This window comes from Triticum aestivum, chromosome 5B, assembly GCF_018294505.1.
Source record: "Triticum aestivum cultivar Chinese Spring chromosome 5B, IWGSC CS RefSeq v2.1, whole genome shotgun sequence".
NCBI classification, from domain to species: Eukaryota; Viridiplantae; Streptophyta; class Magnoliopsida; order Poales; family Poaceae; genus Triticum; species Triticum aestivum.
In genome coordinates, this window is record NC_057807.1 from 7615449 (window position 1) to 7641045 (window position 25597).

Below are 25597 nucleotides of genomic sequence, written 5' to 3' on the forward strand. Positions count from 1 at the left end.
TTTCGGGTAACGGCGCCAGGAATTGGCATGAGGATGGGAGAAAGTTGTAATAATTGATAGATCGAACGCCAAATAAAATAAAGTGCACCAAGGTATTTTTGTATTTTTGGTTTAATAGATCTGAAAATAAAAGCAAAGGAAAATAGACCGCAAAGGCAAATATATTTAAGAAGAGACCCGGGGGCCGTAGATTTCACTAGTGGCTTCTCTCGAAAAAAATAGCAAACGGTGGGTGAACAAATTACTGTTGAGCAATTGATAGAACTTTAAATAATCATGATGATATCCAGGCAATGATCATTATATAGGCATCACATCTACTACTATTACTCCACACATCGACCGCTATCCAGCATGCATCTACTGTATTAAGTTCATGGAAAAACGGAGTAATGCAATAAGAATGATGACATTATGTAGACAAAATGTATTTATGTAGAAATAGACCCCATCTTGTTATCCTTAATGGCAACGATACATACGTGTCGGTTTCCCTTCTGTCACTGGGATCAAGCACCGTAAGATCGAACCCATCACAAAGCACCTCTTCCCATTGCAAGATAAATAGATCAAGTTGGCAAACAAAACCCAAATATCGGAGAAGAAATACAAGGCTATAAGTAATCATGCATATAAGAGATCAAAGAAGACTCAAATAACTTTCATGGATAAAAAGATAGATCTGATCATAAACTCAAAATTCATTGGATTCCAACAAACACATCGTACAAAGAGTTACATCATATGGATCTCCAAGAGACCATTGTATTGAGAATCAAACGCGAGAGAGGAAGCCATCTAGCTATTAACTACGGACTCGTAGGTCTACAAAGAACTACTCACGCATCATCGGAGAGGCACCAATGGGCATGATGAACCCCTTCGTGATGGTGTCTAGATTGGATCTGGTGGTTCTGGACTCTGCGGCGACTGGAATTGATTTTCATCGACTCCCCTAGGGTTTCTGGAATATTGGAGTATCTATAGAGCAAATAGGCAGTTCAGGGGGCACCCGAGGTGGGCACAACCCACCTGGGCGCTCCTGGGCCCCCAGGCGTGCCCTGGTGGGTTGTGCTCCCCTCGGAGCACCCCCAGGTGCTTCTCCGGCCCACTGGATGTCTACTGGTCCAAAAAAAACCAGAAAAAGTTTTGCTGCGTTTGGTATTGATTTCCTACGATGTAAAAAACATGCAGAAAACAACAACCGACACTTGGCACTATGTCAATAGGTCAGTACCAAAAAAGATATAAAATGATTATAAAACATCCAAAAATGAAATATAACATCATGGAACAATCAAAAATTATAGATACATTGGAGACGTATCAACATCACCAAGCTTAATTCCTGCTCATCCTCGAGTAGGTAAATGATAAAAATAGAACTTTTGATGTGGAATGCTGCCTAACATATTCATCTCATATTCATTTCTTTGTAGCATGGACATTTGGACTTTTATATGGTTCAAAGCAACAATCTAGTTTTGACATGAGACTTAAATACTCAAGCATATCAACAAGCAACCATGTCTTTCAAAATACCAATGCTAAAGTAAGTTATCCCTAGCCCATCATGCTCAATCATTGGTCTATTCATGAAACGCACTCACATATTAGCTACACCCAATGCTCAAGTACGATCATAGTGAAGGAAATATGCCCTAGAGGCAATAATAAATTTGTTATTTTATATTTCCTTATATCATGATAAATGTTTATTATTCATGCTAGAATTGTATTAACCGGAAACTTTATACATGTGTGGATACATAGACAAAACATCGTGTGCCTAGTAAGCCTCTACTAGACTAGCTCGTTAGTCAAAGATGGTTAAGTTTCCTAACCATAGAATGTGTTGTCATTTAATGAACGGATCACATCATTAGGAGAATGATGTGATGGACATGACCCATCCGTTAGCTTAGCATATTGATCGTTCAGTTTTATTGATGTTGCTTTCTTCATGTCAAATACATATTCCTTCGACTATGAGATTATGCAACTCCCGGATACCAGAGGAATACCTTGTGTGCTATCAAATGTCACAATGTAACTGGGTGATTATAAAGATTCTCTACAGGTATCTCCAAAGGTGTTTGTTGGGTTGGCATAGATCGAGATAGGATTTGTCACACCGAGTATCGGAGAGGTATCTCTGGGCCCTCTTAGTAATACACATCATAAGAAGCCTTGCAAGAAAAGTGACTAATGAGTTAGTTGCAAGATGATGTACTACAAAACGAGTAAAGATACTTGCCGATAACGAGATTGAACTAGGTATGAAGATACCAATGATCGAATCTCGGGAAAGTAACATACCGATGACAAAGGTAATAAGTATGTTGTCATAACAGTTCGACCGATAAAGATCTTCGTAGAATATGTAGAAACCAATATGAGCATCCAGGTTCCGCTATTGGTTATTGACCGGAGAGGTGTCTCAGTCATGTCTACATAGTTCTCGAACCCGTAGGGTCCGCACGCTTAATGTTCGATGACGATTTTGTATTATATGAGTTATGTGATTTGGTGACCGAATGTTGTTTGGAGTCCTGGATGAGATCACGGACATGATGAGGAGTCTCAAAATGGTCGAGACGTAAAGATTGATATATAGGACAATGGTATTCGGACACCGGAAGTGTTTCATGATGCATCGGGTACTTATCGGGTCATCGGAAGGGGTTCCGGGCACATCTCGCAAAAGATGTGGGCCTTATGGGCCAAGAGGGAAAACACACCAGCCGCAAAGGGGCTGGTGCACCCCCTGAGGGATCCTGGATTAGGGGGTCCCCTATGAAGATACAAGCAGAAGACTTTCCCCCGTGTCCGGTAGGACTCCCATATGCGTGGATGGCAATATTGGTGTCCGGATAAGTTATTTCCTTCCTCTATGAACTGACTCTGTACAACCCTAGACCCCTCCGGTGTGTATATAAACTGGAGGGTTTAGTCTGTAGAGGCTATTAGAATTCTCATAGGCTAGAGAGCTAGGGTTTAGCCATTACGATCTCGAGGTAGATCAACTCTTGTAACCCTAATACTCATCGAATACAATCAAGCAGGACATATGGTTTTACCTCCATTAAGAGGGCCCGAACCTGGGTAAACATTGTGTCCCACTTGTCCCTTGTTACCCTCGATCCTCAGACGCATAGTTCGGGACCCCCTACCCGAGATCTACCAGTTTTGACAGCGACATTGGTGCTTTCACTGAGAGTTCCACTGTGTCGTCGATAGAAAGATCGATGGCTCGCCTTGTCATCAATAATGATATCACTTCCGGAGGGAACCTAACTTTACGAAAAGTCCTCCGGCTCGGCATTTTTACCGTGGGCACCCACACGGCCGTCGAGTCGACGGCGCCCCTCCGCATGGGCCTCGAACACTCCAAAAAGATGGATCTGGCAGATGTCTCATCCTTGAACGAGTTGTTAGATCGCATCGCCGCCCTGGGACTTGCAATGGATTGTGATCAGATTGGGCTCAAACCCAATCAGAGGGAAATCAACTCCCTGCCGGTCACCCATCTGGTAGCGGTCGTCGAGGAACGAGCCGAAAGCTCTTCTTCCCCCCAAGTTAAAAACCAGCTATGTTCGGATCTCCGAGCTCCTCGAGCCAGACACCCTCCCTCGGGATGAAACTTCACGTCCTCCGAACTCAGGCCGGACATAGGGCCCGGAAAGGACTTGGATCTTCCTGGACCCGAACTGGTAACCTCAGAGGTTTTACAAGCTCCGGGTTCAATCTTGGGTCAGGATTCGGGTTTCAGCCCACCCGCCCACCACAATCCATATTGTCCAAGTATTTCAGACCCTCCAGACATATGTGATCTAATGTATGTATGGCAGGAACCTCAGGAAACGGTCCATCACTTCTGGGCCAGATTCCTCCTTGTTAAAAACAAGATTAAAGATTGCTGTGATGACGATGTTGTTTTGGTTTTTTATCGTAACTGCACAGACAAGGGAATTCTTAACGCCCTCAACCGCCGTCGCATACAAAGCTTTACGGAATTATCACACTTGGTGCAGAAGTACTGCACGATGGAAAGCACATGGAAGGCCCAGGAAACAGGGTTGGAACCCACTACCCTTAAGCAGTCCACCACACGGGCAAAACAGACACACCCTTATGAGGCATCCGATCATAAGCCCGTCGGCAAGAAAAACAAACCCTTCATGTGATATAGAACAATTGTTGACAAACTCCTTGACAAACCCTGTCACATACATGCGACACCGAGCACCGAACCAACTCACAGCCTTCAGACATGTTGGGTACTCCGACAAGTGGCTAAAAGCAGTGAGGCTATCCTCACCAGCGCTACTCCAGAGAAGCATTCTCTGGGGGATGACGACATTAACGTCTTTATGGTCTTCGAGACCTTCTCTTCAAATAACCAGCGCAAAAAGGCGCTCCACGACCTCACCGAAATCAACCAAGTAACCACAGTGAGACCTTGGAACAACGCAACAGTAACTTTCACCGCGGACGATGAACCAAGGGACCGATCAGTCCGAGCACTAGCCGCCTTGGTTTTAAACCCAATTGTGGATGGATTTCGACTTACCAAAGTGCTGATGGACGGCGGCAGCGGACTTAACCTCGTCTACAAGGACACGCTTGACAAAATGCAAATTGACAAGGTCCGCATTGAGTAAAGTAGTACCACCTTTCGAGGCATAATCCCCAGTCGAGAAGCATGATGTTCAAGGAAAATCAAACTTGATGTAGTATTTGGCACACCTGAGAATTACATGTCCGAAGAGTTGCTCTTCCACGTGCCCCCCTTCAACAGCAGATACCACACCCTTTTGGGGCGGGACGCCTTCTCACGCTTCCAACCAATACCCCATTACGGGTACATGAAGCTTAAAATGCCGGGGCCCAATGGAACAATCACAGTTACAAGTGATCTGGACAAAGCACTCCATGCGGAAAATAAAACTGCATCCTTAGTCCTCGAGGCACTATCCGAAGCCCTTGCGGCCGAAGAACTAACTACCTTGCGGTCCATGGTGGATAAAGATGATGTGATCCTCGATAAGAGGCCCAAATCTACCTCTTTCAAACAAGTAGATGGAATAGTTAAATTTCAAGTGCACCCGATGGATCTGAACAAAACAACGTCCATTGGAGCACAACTAGATCCGACGGTCGATGCCGCCCTATGAGCGTTCCTGCGCAAAAGTTGGGACATCTTTGCCTGGCACCCTTCGGACATGCCTGGGATCCCACGTAGACTAGCCGAACATAGCCTCAACATAATCAAGGGATTCAAACCAGTCAAGCAAACGTTGCGGCAATTTTCCGAACCCAAACGACAAGCTATGGGGGAGGAGCTAGCCAAACTACTCGAGGCCGGGTTCATTAGAGAAATCAAGCACCCGGATTTGCTAGCCAACTTGGTCATGGTGCCGAAGAAGGATAAATCCTGGTGCCTTTGTGTCCATTTCAAAGACCTCAATAAGGCTTGCCCTAAGAACCCTTTCCCGGTGACCGCATTGACCAGATCACTACTAGGGAAAACCTTATACACAGAATCTTAGCAACAGCGCAACACAAAAAGCAGCGCTACCGCTAATTAGCAGTAGCACGGGTGCAATACACACACTATGGATTCCGATTTAGCAGTAGCGCGTGGTGGAAAAACCGCGCTGCTACAAAAATCCACCGACAGTACCCACTACCCTAACTTTAGCAGCAACGCTGTGCCATGAAGCGCGCTACTGCTAATAGAATAGTAGTAGCGCTATTTTGCTACGGTCGCTGCTGCTAAGTTTGAAATTGGGCACATGGTTTACCCCGCTTAGCAGTAGCGCGTGTGAGAAAAGAGCGATGCTGCTATGCTCTTACCAGCAGCGCATTTTTCCTCACGCGCTACTGCTAAGACATACCCCACCACCACCTTTTTCCCGTCCTCCCCTCCCCATCTCTTCTCTTCCCTTTCCCCTACCTCCCACATCCTCTCTCTCTCACTCTTCTTCTTCCTCAATACTTCTCCCCCCATTACTCTCCCTCTTCTACCTACCTTTCTCTCTCTTCATTACTCCTAGCTAACTACACCACCTCCATTAATGCATCTCCTTTCTCTTTTTCCTTCCCCCTCCAGTAGTTGAAGTTGTCTCCTCCCAAATAAGCTAGCTAGGTACATGTAGCATTTAGTTAAGTGACCTATTTGCCCCCTAACTAGATCTATCTTTGTCAAGAAGAGATTTGTGCACTTTTGATCTCCCTACATCATCATCTTCACCGTGTGCTCGATCTCGAGATAGAGGTGATTAAAATTTCATGCTTTTGCAAAATGGAAATATGTGTATGTGTGTGTGTGATATGATAATTGGGCCATATGATGGAAATTGTGTGTGTGGCATGAGTTGACGCCGAATTGTGCTTTTGAGTTGCCTATGTTTTGCCAAATTTCGATTAACTTCCGTTTTGGCGAATTCCAGGCAAAATCTATACCTATATATATGTCCTATTTTTAGGGAAGGTCATGCTGAATTTTTGTATGACTTTGATGCCTTCACGCATTTTTATAATCTATTACCGTGCAAACGTTCATGATGGTCAGTTGAACGATGGTGGCCAGGTGGTTGCGGTGGGCGGTGCAGGACATGAAAGAAAATAACATGACATAGGTTTTATGTCCGTGTCGAAAATGCAAAGGAATAGTTTGGCTCGACCCCTATGACGATGGTCATGTCGAAGTGCACCTGCTCATGACTGGTTTCAAGGATGGCTATACTCGGTGGATAATTGAAGATGAGGATTACGATGTTGAGGACACCGACGGGCAGGCAATGACGACATGGGGCAAGACGAAGAGATGATCGATAATGGCGGCGGGGAAGAGGCCGGACATGGCGGCGGAGAAGGGGCCGGACATGGCGGAGGAGAAGGGGCCGGACATGGCGGCGGAGAGAACATGGACTCCATGCAACAGAGTTCGTTGGTACTAAGTTCAATCGTGTGGGACCCTCATGTTCAAGCACTGCTTCGCAAGGAGACGAGTACTAAGAGAGCTGCTTCTAGATAGGAGGCTAACCCGCAGCAACTGGTGGTAGACTCGAACACTCCATTGTATGATGGCTGCAATCCCGAGGTGACCCGCTTGAGTTTCACGCTCCAACTCCTGAAGACGAAGGCTAAAAACAAATGGACCGACACTAGCCTCGATGAGCATATCAAGTACCTAAAGGATGTTCTTCCCGTGGGGAATCTATGTCCTACTAGTGTTGATGTGGCCAAAAAGATTGTGTGCCCTCTTGATCTGCCGCACATTAGATAGCATGCATGCATCAATGATTGCATAATTTATCGGAAGGAGCACACGGAAAAAACAAGCTATCCGGTGTGCAATGCTTCTCGATACAAGAAGGCCGGGAAGAAATGTCCCCAGAAAGTTGTATGGTACTTACCGATCACTCCCCGACTCCAGCAGCATTTCATAGATCCCAATGAAGCAAAGCTAATGCACTGGCACGCGGAGAGGAAGAAGCCCGACGATGGAGATGATCCAAAGCTGAGACACGTCAAGGATGGAAGCCAGTGGAGAGCATTGAACAACTTCTATCGGTATTTCAAATGTGATGCAAGGAACATCGTGCTAAGCACGTGTACCGATGGCATGAACCCGTTTGGCAACCAGAACACCAACCACAGCACATGGCCCGTGTTTGTATGGATGTAAAACCTCCCCCTGGTTGTGCATGAAGTTGAAGTACATTCACATGAGCATGCTGATTCAAGGGCCGAAACAACCAGGAAATAATATTAATATGTATCTGGGGCTACTTCAAGAGGAGTTATACACGTTATGGAAAACACCGGCTAAGACATGGGACGCTAGCAAAGGAGAGTATTTCTACATGAGAGCCACACTGATCACGACGGTGCATGACTATCTTGGTTAAGGATATGTCGCAGGCCAGGTGTGCCATGGATATTGTGGATGCACGCGGTGCATGGATGATACGACGTCTCAACAGGTAACATCAAGGAAAGATGGCGGGTCTGGAAAAATCGTGTACATGGGGCATCAAAGATGGCTCGAATCGGACGACCCATGGAGGAACCGTGGAGATCTATTCAATGGTCACGCTGAGCATCGAGGACCTCCATGTAAGCGGAGCGGCGCCAAAATCGATGAGCTGTTAAAAAACTGGGAGCAGTGCCCCGCGCCGGGAAAGATGATGAAACAGGCGTCGGAGCCGCTGCTGAAGGCATGGAAGACGAGGTCTGTGTCCTGAGACTTGGAGTACTGGCACAAACTCGATACACCTCATTGCCTTAATCAAATGCATATCTGTAAGAATGTCCTTGAGAGCTTGCTCGCGACACTGATGAACATGCCGGATAAGACCAAGGATGAGCCGAAGGCAAGAAAAGACTTGCAAGATTTGAATATCAGGGAAGATCTGCACGGGACAGAGACGGAGACAGAGGCGCGAGAGAAGAAGGGCACGAAAATAAAGGAAGAGAAATATTGCCCCCCTTCTTGCTTCACCTTAAGTCAGGCTGAGATCGATCAATTCTTTAAGTGCCTTACCGGAGTTGTAAGTGCATCTTGTTGGAAATATGCCCTTGATGCAATAATAAAATGGTTATTATTGTATTTCCTTGTTCATGATAATTGTCTATTATTCATGCTATAATTGTATTGACCGGAAACCGCAATACATGTGTGAATACATAGACCACAACATGTCCCTAGTGAGCCTCTAGTTGACTAGCTCGTTGATCAATAGATGGTCATGGTTTCCTGACCATGGACATTGGATGTCATTGATAACGGGATCACATCATTAGGAGAATGATGTTATGGACAAGACCCAATCCTAAGCCTAGCACAAGATCATGTAGTTCGTTTGCTAAAAGCTTTTCTAATGTCAATTATCATTTCCTTAGACCATGAGATTGTGCAACTCCCGGATACCGTAGGAATGCTTTGGGTGTGCCAAACGTCACAACGTAACAGGGTGGCTATAAAGGTGCACTACGGGTATCTCCGAAAGTGTCTATTGGGTTGGCACGAATCGAGACTGGGATTTGTCACTCCGTGTGACGGAGAGGTATCTTTGGGCCCACTCGGTAATGCATCATCATAATGAGCTCAATGTGACTAAGTAGTTAGTCATGGGATCATGCATTACGGAACGAGTAAAGGGACTTGCTGGTAACGAGATTGAACGGGGTATTGGGATACCGACGATCGAATCTCGGGCAAGTAATGTACCGATTGACAAAGGGAATTGTTTACGGGATTGCTTGAATCCTTGACATCGTGGTTCATCCGATGAGATCATCGTGGAACATGTGGGAGCCAACATGGGTATCCAGATCCCGCTGTTGTTTATTGGCCAGAGAGCTATCTCGGTCATGTCTGCATGATTCCCGAACCCGTAGGGTCTACACACTTAAGGTTCAGTGACGCTAGAGTTGTTATGGGAATTAGTGTGCAGTTATCGAATGTTGTTAGGAGTCCCGGATGAGATCCCGGACGTCACGAGGAGTTCCGGAATGGTCCGGAGGTAAAGACTTATATATGGGAAGTCCTATTTTGGCCACGGGAAAATGTTCGAGATTTTTCGGTATTGTACCGGGAAGGTTCTAGAAGGTTCCGGAGTGGGGCCCACCTGCATGGGGGGACCCACATGAACGTGGGTAGTGGGGGTAAGGTCCCACGCCCCTGGTCAAGGCGCACCAAGATCCCCCCTTAGATGGAATAAGATCATATCCCGAAGGGATAAGATCAAGATCCCAAAAAGGGGGGATAACAATCGGTGGGGAAGGAAATGATGGGATTTCTTTCCTCCCACCTTTGCCAACGCCCCAATGGACATGAAGGGCAAGAAACCAGCCCCCTCCACCCCTATATATAGTGGGGAGGCGCATGTGAGCTTCACCCTTCCCCTGGCGCAGCCCTCTCCCTCCCCAACACCTCCTCCTCCTCCGTAGTGCTTGGCGAAGCTCTGCCAGAGAACTGCAAGCTCCACCACCACGCCGTCATGCTGCCGGAGCTCTCCCTCAACTTCTCCTCTCCCCTTGATGGATCAAGAAGGAGGAGACGTCCCCGGGCTGTACGTGTATTGAACGCGGAGGCACCGTTGTTCGGTGCTTAGATCGGATTCGGCCGCGATCTGAATCGCTTAGTGAACGACTCCACCGACCGCGTTCTTGCAACACTTCCGCATCGCGATCTTCAAGGGTATGAAGATGCACTCCCCTCTCTCTCGTTGCTAGTTACTCCATAGATTGATCTTGGTGATGCGTAGAAAATTTTGAATTTCTGCTACGTTCTCCAACAGTGGCATCATGAGCTAGGTCTATTGCGTAGATTCTATGCACGAGTAGAACACAAGTTGTTGTGGGCGTTGATTTTGTTCAATATGCTTACCGTTACTAGTCCTATCTTGTTTCTACGGTATTGTGGGATGAAGCGGCCCGGACCGACCTTACACGTACACTTACGTGAGACAGGTTCCACCGACTGACATGCACTTGTTGCATAAGGTGGCTAGCGGGTGCCAGTCTCTCCCACTTTAGTCGGATCGGATTCGATGAAAAGGGTCCTTATGAAGGGTAAATAGCAATTGACATATCACATTGTGGTTTTTGCGTAGGTAAGAAACATTCTTGCTAGAAACCCATAGCAGCCACGTAAAACATTCAAATAACAATTAGAGGATGTCTAACTTGTTTTTGCAGGGTATGCTATGTGATGTGATATGGCCAAAAGAATGTGATGAATGATATGTGATGTATGAGATTGATCATGTTCTTGTAATAGGAATCACGACTTGCATGTCGATGAGTATGACAACCGGCCGGAGCCATAGGAGTTGTCTTAATTTATTGTATGACCTGCGTGTCATTGAACAACGCCATGTAATTACTTTACTTTATTGCTAAACCGTTAGCCATAGTAGTAGAAGTAATAGTTGGTGAGACAACTTCATGGAGACACGATGGTGGAGATCATGATGATGGAGATCATGGTGTCATGCCGGTGACGATGATGATCATGGAGCCCCGAAGATGGAGATCAAAAGGAGTAAAATGATATTGCCCATATCATGTCACTTTTTGATTGCATGTGATGTTTATCATGTTTATGCATCTTATTTGCTTAGAACGACGGTAGTAAATAAGATGATCCCTCATAATAATTTCAAGAAAGTGTTCCCCCTAACTGTGCACCATTGCGAAAGTTCGTTGTTTCAAAGCCAGATTTACACACGCGAAACACTTAGGTTGACTTGACGAGCCTAGCATGTACAGACATGGCCTGGAACACAAGAGACTGAAAGGTCAAACATGAGCCGTATAGTGGATACGATCAACATGAAGATGTTCACTGATGATGACTAGTCCGTCTCACGTGATGATCGGACACATCCTAGTTGACTCGGATCATGTATCACTTAGATGACTAGAGGGATGTCTACCTGAGTGGGAGTTCATAAGATGAACTTAATTATCCTGAACATAGTCAAAAGGTTTTTGCAAATTATGTCGTATGTCGCGCTTTAGTTCTACTATTTTAGATATGTTCCTAGAGAAAATTTAGTTGAAAGTCGATAGTAGCAATTATGCGGTCTGGGTCCGTAAACTGAGGATTGTCCTCATTGCTGCGTAAAAGGCTTATGTCCTTAATGCACCACTCGGTGTGCTGAACCTCGAACGTCGTCTGTGGATGTTGCGAACATCTGACATACACATTTTGATAACTACGTGATAGTTCAGTAATGTTAAACGGTTTAGAATTGAGGCACAAAAGATGATTTCGAAATGTCTCGGAACATATGAGATGTTTCGGGGGCTGAAATTGGGATTTCAGGCTCGTGCCCACGTCAAGAGGTATAAGACCTCCGACGAGTTTCTTAGCCTACAAACTAAGGGAGAAAAGCTCAATCGTTGAGCTTGTACTCAGATTTTCTGGGTACAACAATCACTTTAATCGAGTGGGAGTTAATCTTCCAGATGATATAGTGATGTTTCTCCAAAGACATTGCCACCAAGCTACTAGATCTTCGTGATGAACTATAACATATCAGGGATAGATATGATGATCCTTGAAATATTCACGATGTTTGACACCGCGAAAGTAGAAATCAAGAAGGAGCATCAATTCTTGATGGTTAGTGAAACCACTAGTTTCAAGAAGGGCAAGGGCAAGAAGGGGTACTTCATAAAACAACAAATCAGTTGCTGCTCCAGTGAAGAAACCCGGGGTTGAACCCAAACCCGAGACTAAGTGCTTCTGTAATGAGGGAACGGTCACTGAAGCAGAACTATCCTAGATACTTGGTAGATGAGAAGGCTGGCAAGGTTGACAGAAGTATATTGGATATACATTGTATTAAATGTGTACTTTACTAGTACTCCTAGTACCACCAGGGTATTAAGATACTGGTTCGGTTGCTAAGTGTTAGTAACTCGAAATAAAAGAGCTACGGAATAAACGGAGACTAGCTAAAGGTGAGATGACAATGTGTGTTGGAAGTGTTTCCAAGATTGATGTGATCAAGCATCGCCTGCTCCCTCTACCATCGAGATTGGTGTTAAACCTAAATAATTGTTATTTGGTGTTTGCGTTGAGCATAGACATGATTGGATTATGTCTATTGCAATACGGTCATTCATTTAAGGAGAATAATAGTTACTTTGTTTATTTGAATAATACCTTCAATGGTCTTACACCTAAAATGAATGGTTTATTAAATATTGATCGTAGTGATACACATGTTCATGCCAAAAGATATAAGATAGTGATGATAGTACCACATACTTGTGGCACTACCATTTAAGTCATATTGGTATAAAACGCATGAAGAAGCTCCATGTTGATGGATCTTTGGACTCACTCATTTTTGAAAAGTTTGAGACATGCGAACCATGTCTATTGGTGTATACGCATGAAGAAACTCCATGCAGATGGATCGTTTGGACTCAAATGATTTTGAATCACTTGAGACATGCAAATCATACCACATGGGCAAGTTGACTGAAAAGCCTCGGTTTCAGTAAGATGGAACAAGAAAGCAACTTGTTGGAAGTAATACATTGTGATGTGTGCAATCTAATGAGTGTTGAGGCATGCAGTGGATATCGTTATGTTCTTACTTCACAGATGATTTGAGTAGATTCTGAGTATGTTTACTTGATGAAACACAAGTCTGAATTATTGAAAGGTTCAAGTAATTTCAGAGTGAAGTTGAAGATCTTCGTGAAAAGAGGATAAAATGTCTACGATATGATCATAGAGATGAATATCTGAGTTGCGAGTTTGGTACATAATTAAGACATTGTGGAAATTGTTTTACAACTAACACCGCCTGGAACACCATAGTGTGATGGTGTGTTCGAACGTCATAGTTGCACCCTATTGGATATGGTGCATGCCATGATGTCTCTTATCGAATTACCACTATTGTTCATGTGTTAGGAATTAGAGACAACCACATTCACTTTAAATAGGGCACCACGTAATTCCGTTGAGATGACACCGTATGAACTATGGTTTAGAGAAACCTAAGCTGTCGTTTCTTGAAAGTTTGGGGCTGCGACGCTTATGTGAAAAAGTTTCATCCTGATAAGCTCGAACCCAAAGCGGATAAATACATCTTCATAGGACACCCAAAACAGTTGGGTATACCTCCTATTTCAGATCCGGAAGCAAAAGTGATTGTTTCTAGAAACGGGTCCTTTCTCGAGGAAATGTTTCTCTTGAAAGAATTGAGTGGGAGGATGGTGGAGACTTGATGAGGTTGTTGAACCATCACTTCAACTAGTGTGTAGCAGGGCACATGAAGTTGTTCCTGTGGCACCTACACCAATTGAAGTGGAAGTTGATGATAGTGATCATGAAACTTTGAATCAAGTCACTACCAAACCTCGTAGGACGACAAGGACAGGTACTGCTTCAGAGTGGTACCATAATCCTGTCTTGGAGGTCATGTTGCTAGACAATAATGAACCTACGAGCTATGGAGAAGCGATGGTGGGCCCGGATTCCGACAAATGGCTCGAGGCCATAAAATCCGAGAGAGGATCCATGTATGAAAACAAAGTATAGACTTTGGAAGAACTACTTGATGGTCATAAGGCTATTGGGTACAGATGGATTTTAAAAGGAAGACGGACAATGATGGTATGTATCACCATTAAGAAAGCTCGACTTGTCGTTAAGATGTTTTCTGACAAGTTCAAGGAGTTGACTACGATGAGACTTTCTCACTCGTAGCGATGCTAAGAGTCTGTTGGAATTATATTAGCAATTACTGCATGATTTATGAAATCTTGCAGATAGGATGTCAAAACATTGTTTCCTCGACGATATTCTTGAGGAAAGGTTGTATGTGATACAACCAGAAGGTTTTGTCAATCCTGAAAGATGCTAACAAGTGTGCAAAGCTCCAGCAATCCTTCTAAGGACTGGAGTAGGCATCTCGGAGTTGGAATATACGCTTTGATGATCAAAGATTTTGGGTTTATACAAAGTTTATGAGGAACTTGTATTTCCAAAGAAGTGAGTGGGAGCACTATAGCATTTCTGATGAGTATATGTTGTTGACATATTGTTGATCGGAAATGATGTAGAATTTCTGGAAAGCATATAGGGTTTTTTGAAAAGTGTTTTTCAATGGAAAACCTGGATTAAGCTACTTGAACATTGAGCATCAAGATCTATAAGGATAGATCAAAACGCTTAATAGTACTTTCAAATGAATACATACCGTGACAAGATTTTGAAGGAGTTCAAAATAGATCAGCAAAGAAGGAGTTCTTGGCTGTGTTATATGGTGTGAGTGTTGAGTAAGACTCAAGACATGACCACGGCATAAGAGAGAGAAAGGACGAAGGTCGTCCCCTATGCTTCAGACGTAGGCTCTATAGTATGCTATGTTGTGTACCGCACCGAAAGTGTGCCTTGCCATGAGTCAATCAAGGGGTACAAGAGTGATCCAGGAATGGATCACAGGACAGCGGTCAAACTTATCCTTAGTAACTAGTGGACTAAGGAATTTTCTCGATTATGGAGGTGGTAAAAGAATTCGTCGTAAAGGGTTACGCCGATGCAAACTTTGACACTAATCTGGATTATTCTAAGTAGTAAACCAGATTCGTATAGTAGAACAGATATTTGGAATAGCTCCATATAGAGTGTGGTAGCTGCATCTAGGAGATGACATAGAGATTTTCAAAGCACACACGGATCTGAAAGGTTCAGCTCCATTGACTAATAACCTCTCTCACAAGCGAGATATGATCAAACCCCATGGGTGTCGATTCATTACAATCACATAGTGATGTGAACTAGATTACTGACTCTAGTGCAAGTGGGAGACTGTTGGAAATATGCCCTAGAGGCAATAATAAAATGGTTATTATTGTATTTCCTTGTTCATGATAATTGTCTATTATTCATGCTATAATTGTATTGACCGGAAACCACAATACATGTGTGAATACATAGACCACAATATGTCCCTAGTGAGCCTCTAGTTGACTAGCTCGTTGATCAACAGATGGTCACGGTTTCCTGACCATGGACATTGGATGTCATTGATAACAGGATCACATCATTAGGAGAATGATGTGATGGACAAGACCCAATCCTAAGCCTAGCACAAGATCGTGTAGTTCGTTTGCTAAAAGCTTTTCTAATGTCAAGTACCATTTCCTTAGACCATGAGATTGTGCAACTCCCGGATACCATAGGAATGCTTTGGGTGTGCCAAACATCACAACATAACTGGGTGGCTATAACGGTGCACTACGTGTATCTCCGAAAGTGTCTGTTGGGTTGGCACGAATCGAGACTGGGATTTGTCACTCCGTGTGACGGAGAGATATCTCTGGGCCCACTCGGTAATGCATGATCATAATAAGCTCAATGTGAATAAGTAGTTAGTCATGGGATCATGCATTACGGAACGAGTAAAGTGACTTGCTGGTAACGAGATTGAACGAGGTATTGGGATACCGATGATCGAATCTCAGGCAAGTAACATAACGATTGACAAAGGGAATTGTATACGTGATTGCTTGAATCCTTGACATCATGGTTCATCCGATGAGATCATCATGGAACATGTGGGATCCAACATGGGTATCCAGATCCCGCTGTTGGTTATTGGCCAGAGAGCTGTCTCGGTCATGTCTGCATGATTCCCGAACCCGTAGGGTCTACACACTTAAGGTTCAGTGACGCTAGAGTTGTTATGGGAATTAGTATGCAGTTAAAGAATGTTGTTCGGAGTCCCGGAAGAGATCCCGGACGTCACGAGGAGTTCCGGAATGGTCCGGAGGTAAAGACTTATATATGGGAAGTCCTATTTTGGCCACCGGAAAATGTTCGGGATTTTTCCGTATTGTACCGGGAAGGTTCGAGAAGGTTCCGGAGTGGGGCCCACCTGCATGGGGGGACCCACAGGAACGTGGGTAGTGGGGGCAAGGCCCCACACCCCTGGTCAAGGCGCACCAAGATCCCCCCTTAGAAGGAATAAGATCATATCCCGAAGGGATAAGATCAAGATCCCTAAAAAGGGGGGATAACAATCGGTGGGGAAGGAAATGATGGGATTTCTTTCCTCCCACCTTTTCCAACGCCCCAATGGACTTGGAGGGCAAGAAACCAGCCCCCTCCACCCCTATATATAGTGGGGAGGCGCATGGGAGCTTCACCCTTCACCTGGCGCAGCCCTCTCCCTCCCAAACACCTCCTCCTCCTCCGTAGTGCTTGGCGAAGCTGTGCCGGAGAACTGCAAGCTCCACCACCACGCCGTCGTCCTGCCGGAGCTCTCCCTCAACTTCTCCTCTCCCCTTGCTGGATCAAGAAGGAGGAGACGTCCCCGGGCTGTATGTCTGTTGAATGCGGAGGCACCGTTGTTCGGTGCTTAGATCAGATTCGGCCGCGATCTGAATCGCTTAGTGAACGACTCCACCGACCGCATTCTTGCAACGCTTCCGCATCGCGATCTTCAAGGGTATGAAGATGCAGTCCCCTCTCTCTCGTTGCTAGTTACTCCATAGATTGATCTTGGTAAGGCGTAGAAAATTTTGAATTTCTGCTACGTTCCCCAATACATCTAGTGCCCCTTAGTGATTTTGGTGTATTGAAGACTTATAGGATAAGGGACTGATACATTTGTGAGTGTACACAGGTCTATAAGTCTATGAGGAGTTTGATATTTACAGAGAAAGTCGACCCCTAAAAATGAAGTTCTTCAGCTAAAGACTTTGGATTTCTGAAGACTTTTTGAAGACTTTGAAAGTGAAGAAATTGGTGTGACCTTGAAGACTTGGTAATTATTCGAGGAACATGAAGCGTGAAGACTCTTGTTTTCGTAGTTTCATTTTCTCCTTCTTGAGTCATAGGAAACACCGTACTGTTAAAGGGGGTCGAGGAAATACTAAGGAAGAATTTCCATGTGATGCTCAACTCAAAATCCTACACCTACCAATCCCTTCGAGTGAAGCCATTGGAAATCTTGCACAGTTCAGTCATATTCTTCAGTGACAGAGATGAAGTTCTTCTGGTCTCTGAGGAATTTGTTCTGACTGAAGAGTTAGGAATTCTCCAGTGGGGATTGCCTACAAAGTGAGGAACATGATAACCCTGGGGAATTTGGACCTCAATATTCCGACCGTTGCTGTGCTACGCGCGAGCTGTCCCAAAATATCTACCCACCTAACGGTCATATCTGACAAGGGCATTTATGTCTTATCATGTCGGGCTGCTCCGTAGGCTATAAATAGCCGCCCCCTGCAACCACTAGTTGGTTGGCTGCTCCGAGAGAAACTGACACTTTTCATTTGAGAGCAACCCATCCTCCGAGGACTTTGAGTGAAAATCATCAAGTGAGGAAATCCCAAACCCAAACCTACAAAACCCCAAGTGATTGAGCATCACTGAAGAGATTGATTCTGCGTGGATCCGATGCTTGTTTCCTTTGAAGACTGTGCTTCTTCCATACGGTTAGGCGTCAAGGTCTAGAGCATCCAAGAGGAATTGTGGATCGCCGAGTGACCGAGTTTGTGAAGGTTTGGAAGTCACCTGAAGACTTACCATGAGTGACTGGGTGAGGTCTGTGTGACCTTAGCTCAAGGAGAATACGGTGAGGACTGTGTGTCCGGGACTGGGTGTCCTCGAGTTTAAATACTCAGCCACTCCAACCAGATGTACAATTGAGACAGCAGTTGGAACTGGTCTACCAAATCATTGTCTTCACCGAGCTAACTGGTTCTATCTCCTCAACTCTTTCATTTCCTAATGTATGGTGTTGTGTGTTTGTTCATCTTTGTTTGAAGACTTTGACTGAAGACTTTCTCAATTTCCTCAGTTCTATTTCTTCAGTCTGTTCGTCTTCTTTCCTGTGTTATCATGTGTTTACGCTTTCTGTACTCTGTGCTTGTCTTCTTTTCATCATGATGACTATGCTTGTGTTCTGTTATGTTCCTTTCTGAGTACTTATTCCACTGCAAGTAGTTCTTCATTTAGGAATTTCCTCACCAGCAAATTCCTCAGTGAAGAATTCATAAAAATCGCCTATTCACCCCCCTCTAGTCGATGTAATGCACTTTCAATTGCTATCAGAGCAAGGTACTCCCTTGTTCTGTGTGATTTTGGTTTAACCACCTGGAGTTCTAGTTATGTCGACCGCAGGTATGATCAAGGTCTCTGTCGGGTGTCCTACCTTCGATGGCACGGACTACCCCTACTGGAAGAATAAGATGGGAATGCATCTTGAGGCAATTGACAACGATCTCTGGTATGTTGTGGAAAATGGTGTTCCCTTAGTCACACCTTCCCTGAATGCTGCTGATGTGAAGAGATTCGAGCAACTCAATTCTCAAGCTAAGAATATCATATGTGGCCATCTGAGTAAAGGGCAGTATGGTAGAGTGAGTGCTTTGGAAACTGCTAAGCTTATCTGGGATAGGCTCTCCAAAGTAAACGAAGGAGTCTCAACTCAACGTGACTCTCGTGTTGATGTTCTTCGCAATCTCTTCAACCGCTTCAAAAGACTCGACAATGAAAATGTTCAGCAAACCTTCGATCGCCTCACTGATATCTCAAATGAGCTTCAAGCGCTTGGCGCCACTGATATCACCGACCATGAGGTGGTGAAGAAATTGCTGAGGTCACTCGATTCTTCATTTGACACTCTGGCACTAATGATTCAAGAGCGTGCTGATTACAAGTCACTTGATCCCGCTGATATCCTTGAGAGGCTAAACACTCATGAGTTCCAGCTTGCTGAGAAGAGAGATCTCTATGGTTCGAGCTATGGCAAACCACGTGCTCGGCCAAGGCAGTCTCTGAGTCTGAGGAAGAAGACTCTACCAGCAGCCTTGGTGATCCTGAAGAACTGAGCCAGGAACTAGCACTGCTCGTGAAGAAATTTCATAAGTTCTCAAGGCATGGTCGCTTTGGAAAATCCTCAAGGAGCAACGATTCCTCATCCGGTGACTACAAGAAAAGGCTGTGCCACAAATGCAAGAAGCCTGGTCACTACATTCAAGATTGTCCTCAGTGGGACAAGGAATTAAAGAAGAAGAAATACAAGGATTACAGTTCTGATGATGCCAAGAAGAAGAAGAAATCTTCAAAGTCTTCATCATCAAAATCCTCAAAGTCTTCATCTCACAAGAAGAGCAGCTCCAAGAAGGCTCGGGCATTCATTGGCAAGGAAATGGATTCTGAGGCTGAATCTGAGGATCATGAGGAAGAGGAGGCATCCGAGGAGTCTGAGTCAGGTGTGGCAAGTCTAGCTCTTGCTACCGCATTTGTCAGCAAGTCTATCTTCAACTCTGAAGAAAATGGCAACACCAACAACGCTGATGAAGGCAATGATGACTACGCTCCCACCTATTGCTTCATGGCAAAGGGTGCCAAGGTAACTAAATACCCCTCCTCTAAATCAAGTGAGGATGAATCTGATGAAAATCTTAAGCCAGCTACTCTAAACTTGCTAAGATTGCTGTGAAACAACAAAAGGCTATTGAAAAGCTTCAAAACATGCTAGACAAAAGTGATGATATGTTGGGTGATGAAATGGACCGCACTAAAGACTTAACTGAAAATCTTCAGAGACTTCAGTCTAAGTTTGACAACCTTCAAAGTCATCATAACACTCTCTTATCTGATCACGAGAAGCTTTCTTATGAATTTCTTCAAAGAAAGCAAGATCTTGAGAAGCTAAGAGTGAGTTATGAAGATCTTCAGAAGGATCGCGATTCATTACTTGCTCAACAAATCAGCGCTACTCAGGAAGAATTTGTTCCTCCATGTCTTAAGTGCATTGAACGTGAATCTGCTAATTCTTCACCTGAATGTCCAAATGCTTCAAATATTACAAATTCCTTACCTGTCTCTGCTATCACTAATTCCTCATTTGAGGACATTGCTAGTACTACTAATGATGCAGGGCTGAAGGAATTGTACACAACAGGCATGTACAAAAGCCTCAAAGGGCATCAGATTCTTTGTGATGTGCTCAAAAAGCAGATCCTCAACAGAAACCCTAGGAAAGAGGGTATTGCCTTTGAGAGGAAACTTAATGCTGATGGAACATATTGGAAACCTGAGCAGTACCCCAAAACCTCATGGGTTGCTGCAAAGGGACCTCCAGCTGATCCATCCAATCTATCTAGCTTTACATGTGAATCTCCTCATTCTTCTGATGAGTCATTTGACTCCAACTATAAACTGTTCAAAAATCAGAATGGTGAAGTATTTTCTAGATATGTTGGCACTAACTACAGGAACGGTTCCCCTATGAAGAAAATCTGGGTTCCCAAAAGTTATCTTGAAAGTCTTCAGGTGAATGTCCTCATGACACCTCCTATGAAGAATAGGACCCCAGATCAAATTCTTCATATGGACCTAATTCTTCATATGGATCAAATTCCTCAAAAGGATCAAAGTCCTCATATGATCATCATCATGCTAACCTTTCAGTTTCCCAGGGTAGAGCTAAGGGCTATGAATATAAGCATTATTCTTCAAATCATTATGTTCATAAGTCCTCGAAGAATTTCTCTGCTTACTCATATGCTTACCCTAACCCCTCTTATGAGAAACAAAGCGGACTAGCTTCTATGCCACCTTTCTCATATGGTGCTCACAGAGTGATGAACTCTTTACCACCCCTCCAGATGTGGGTGGTGAAGAAAAAGAACTAATCTCTTTTCCAGGATCAGGTCTCCAGTCGTGCTCAAAATGACTGAAGAATTTGCTGGAGACCTGAGTGTGCCTGAAAGGACGCAGGCTAATCATGAAGAAATGCATTTTCATTTCTCACGTCTTCATACTGATTTATCTGTGCTATTTCCTGATGAAATTGAACTGATGATATTGATGTCATATTCTTCACTGATGAAGTATATGAGTTCGTAAGTTGCACTAATTCATCTGCAGGATGATTAGCGTAAAGCAAACGAGTGGGTCCTCGATAGTGGATGTACAAATCACATGACGGGTGACAAGAATCTATTAATGGATGCTCCGTTATCACCATAACATGTGAAGCATATCATCTTCGCTGACAAAGGCAAAAGTCAGGTATTGGGTCTAGGTAAGGTTGCGATCTTAAAGGATCGACACATGGACAAAGTCATGCTTGTCGAGTCCTTAGGATACAACCTCATGTCTGTCTCAATGCTTTGTGATCTTGATATGGTTGTTGTCTTTGGAAGATATCGGTGTGTTGTGATCATGGAAGCTGACCATTCCAAAGTCTTCGAAGGCTTTAGGAGAGGAGATCTGTATATTGTTGATTTCTCTATAGGACCACAACCAGCCGTGTGCTTACTTGCGAAAGCTTGAGAAGGCTGGCTATGGCATCAACGACTTGGTCATGCTGGCATGAGGAATCTGCACACGCTTGCAAAGAAGAAGCATGTCATTGGCATTGAGAATGTCAAATTCCTCAAGGATCACTTATGCGGAGCTTGTGAAGCTGGAAAGATGACAAAGGCCAAGCATCCAGCGAAGACTGTCATGACTACCACTCGTCCATTTGAATTGCTTCACATGGATCTCTTTGGTCCTAACCACTATTCTGCAATTCTTAATGATGCATCTCAATATGGATTTGTTATTGTTGATGATTATTCTCGTTACACATGGGTGCACATTGTCACTTACAAACATGAAGTGCAGGAAGTCTTCAAATGATTTTCCTCGAGGGCTTCAACCAACTTTGGTGTAAAGATCAAGCACATCAGAACTGACAATGGGACCGAGTTCAAGAATTCCGGTCTTGATGGCTATCTTGATGAACTTGGTATTACTCATGAGTTATCTGCTCCTTATACTCCTCAGCAGAATGGCGTCGTGGAGCGCAAGAACAGAACCCTTGCTGAAATGGCTCGCACTATGCTTGATGAATACAAGACGCCTCGTCGCTTCTGGATTGAGGCAATTGATACTGCGTGCCATGTCATCAACAGGGTATATCTTCACAAATTCTTCAAGAAAATTGCTTATGAACTCCTCACTGACAAAAAGCCAAATGTGAGTTATTTCAAAGTCTTCGGTGCTAAATGTTGGATTAGAGATCCTCATCACACTTCTAAATTCTCACCTAAAGCACATGAAGGTTTTATGCTTGGTTATGGAAAGGACTCGCACACCTACAGAGTCTTCAACAGTGTTCTTCACAAAGTTGTTGAAACTGTAGATGTGCGGTTCGATGAAACTAATGGCTCGCAAAGAGAGCACCTACCTTCTATGATAGATGAACCAACACCTAAAGATTCTATCAAGTTCAAGGCTACTGAGGATGTCATTCCTATCGAAGAATCTGCTGAAGAATTCATTCCTGATCGTAATGATCACTGAGCTGGCGCACCTGAAGAAAATGGTGCTGAAGAAAATGCTCTTGAAGGGAATACTGATCAAATTCCTCGAAGACAACCCACTCATCCTCGCATTGCTAACAAAGTGCAAATTGAGAAGATCATTGATGACATTGAAGCACCAGGTCCTCTCACTCACTCAAAATCTTCACATTTATCTAACTTTTGTGGGCACTTTGCTTTTGTCTCTATCTCAGAGCCCACTAAGGTAGATGAAGCATTTCTGGAGCCTGAGTGGATTCAGGCTATGCAAGAAGAATTACATTAGTTCGAGCTCAACAACGTCTGGGAACTGGTCGAACGTCTAGATCCTCGCAAGCACAACATCATTGGCACACAGTGGATCTACCACAATAAGCAAGATGAAAATGGCCTTGTGGTGAGGAATAAGGCATGGCTTGTAGCTCAAGGCTACACAGGTTGAAGGAATTGATTTCGATGAATCTTTTGCACCTGTTCTAGACTTGAGGCTATTCGCATATTACTTGCTTACTCTAACCATCATGATATTATCTTACCACAAATGGATGTGAAAAGTGCATTCCTTAATGGTAAGATTGAGGAAGAAGTATATGTTGCTCAGCCCCCATGTTTTGAAGATCCAAAGAATCCCGACAAAGTCTTCAGACTCAACAAGGCCCTGTATGGCCTCAAGCAAGCCCCTCGGGCGTGGTATGACACTTTGAAGGAATTCTTCATGAAGAAAGGCTTCAAGCCCGGTTCACTCGACCCAACTCTTTTCACTAAATCTTATGATGGTGAATTGTTTGTGTGCCAAATATATGTTGACGATATTATCTTTGGCTGTACTGACCAACGTTATAGTGATGAATTTGCCATATGATGAGTGAAGAATATCAAATGTCTATGATGGGAGAATTGAAATTCTTTTTAGGTCTTCAAATTCGTCAACAGCGCAATGGTATATTCATATCGCAGGAGAAATACCTCAAAGATGTATTGAGGAAATTCGGCATGCAAGATTGCAAAGGGGTCAAATTTCCAATGCCCACAAATGGCCATCTATGCACTGATGAAAATGGTCAAGACTTTGATCAAAAGGTATACCGCTCCATGATTGGCTTTTTATTGTACCTATGTGCATCTAGGCCAGATATTATGCTTAGTGTTTGCATGTGTGCCCGATTTCAAGCTACACCGAAGGAATCACACCATAAGGCTGTGAAGCATATTCTTCGATATCTAGCTCACACACCAACACTTGGATTATGGTATCCCAAGGGCTATTCATTTGATCTCGTTGGATATTCAGACTCTAACTATGCTGGCGATCGCGTGGACCGCAAGTCAACGTCAGGCACTTGCCATTTCCTCGGACGATCTTTGGTCTGTTGGTCCTTAAAGAAACAGAACTGCGTATCTCTCTCCACTGCAGAAGCTGAGTACATTGCTGCTGGATCATGCTGTGCTCAATTATTATGGATGAAGCAAACTCTCAAGGACTATGGCATCAACGTGAAGAATGTGCCTCTCTACTGCGACAATGAGAGTGCTATCAAGATTTCTCGCAACCCAGTTCAGCACTCAAAGACAAAGCACATCCAGATTCGTCATCATTTTCTTCGTGATCATGTGTTGAAGGGCGATATCTCCATCCGCCATGCAAGAACTGAAGATCAGCTGGCCAAAATTTTCACTAAGCCCTTGGATGAGAAGAGATTTAGCAAGTTGCGGTGTGAGCTAAATATCCTAGAATCTTCGAATGTTCTCTAAAATGGACACTCATCCTAACACTTATGGTGACTTGATGACTTAGATGCGCAACACACGAAGTAACGTTTTTCTTCAATCAATGAAGACTAACCCTCTAAGTGTGAAGAAATTAATGAAGAAATTGACTCTCAGAGCCCTATCACAATTGTACGCGGTGTCTGATGCCAACTTTCTTATACGGTGGGTTATGCCACCACAAAAGTTGAAAATCTTCAATTTGAGTTTTTCCTCAGTTTTGAAATTCCTTAGTTTTTCAAATTCTTCAACTTGCAATGTCTTCACTATTTCCATCGTTTGTCTTCATTCGAATATATATATATATATATATATATATATATGAGTTTATGTCCTCTACAACATTCACTTATTGCTAAATTCTTCAAGTTGACTTTTTCCGCCAAGTGAATGTGATCGGACCCTTCCCCTCTATGCTAAACTCAATCTAATATTTTCACAAATTCTTCATATGCGTTCTGATGTGAAACTCATTCAAAATCTTCACTGTGTCCTTGGCAGCTGAAGAAATTGCGAACGGTAACTTAAAACTTATCTTATCTAAATTTTGGGCTTTGCCGCTCAAACCGTTCCGCTTCTCATGACAAATACTTATCTATTCACCCACGATCCTACACGATCGCCACCTCATAGTACGTGGGTGACACATGTCATGTGAATGGGAAAAGCCAGGGGCACGTTCGTCCGAAATCCTCGGACGCACAGTTTTTCACTACCGCTATAAATACCCCTGCCTCTTCCTCACTTCACTTTTACTCCGCTCGACCTCTCTCCCGCTCGAGCTTCCCAAACCCTAGCACCACCACTACTTCATCATCGCCGGTGAGGAAGAGCTTCACTGCCTCGACCTCGTCCCCGTCGTACTCGCGCTGGTTGCGGATTTCTTCACTTCGCCGCCGCCGTAACCGTCTTCCTCTGTCAAGTTAGGGCGTGGAAGATCTGAACGGACGAACTTCACCTCAACGCTTCCCAG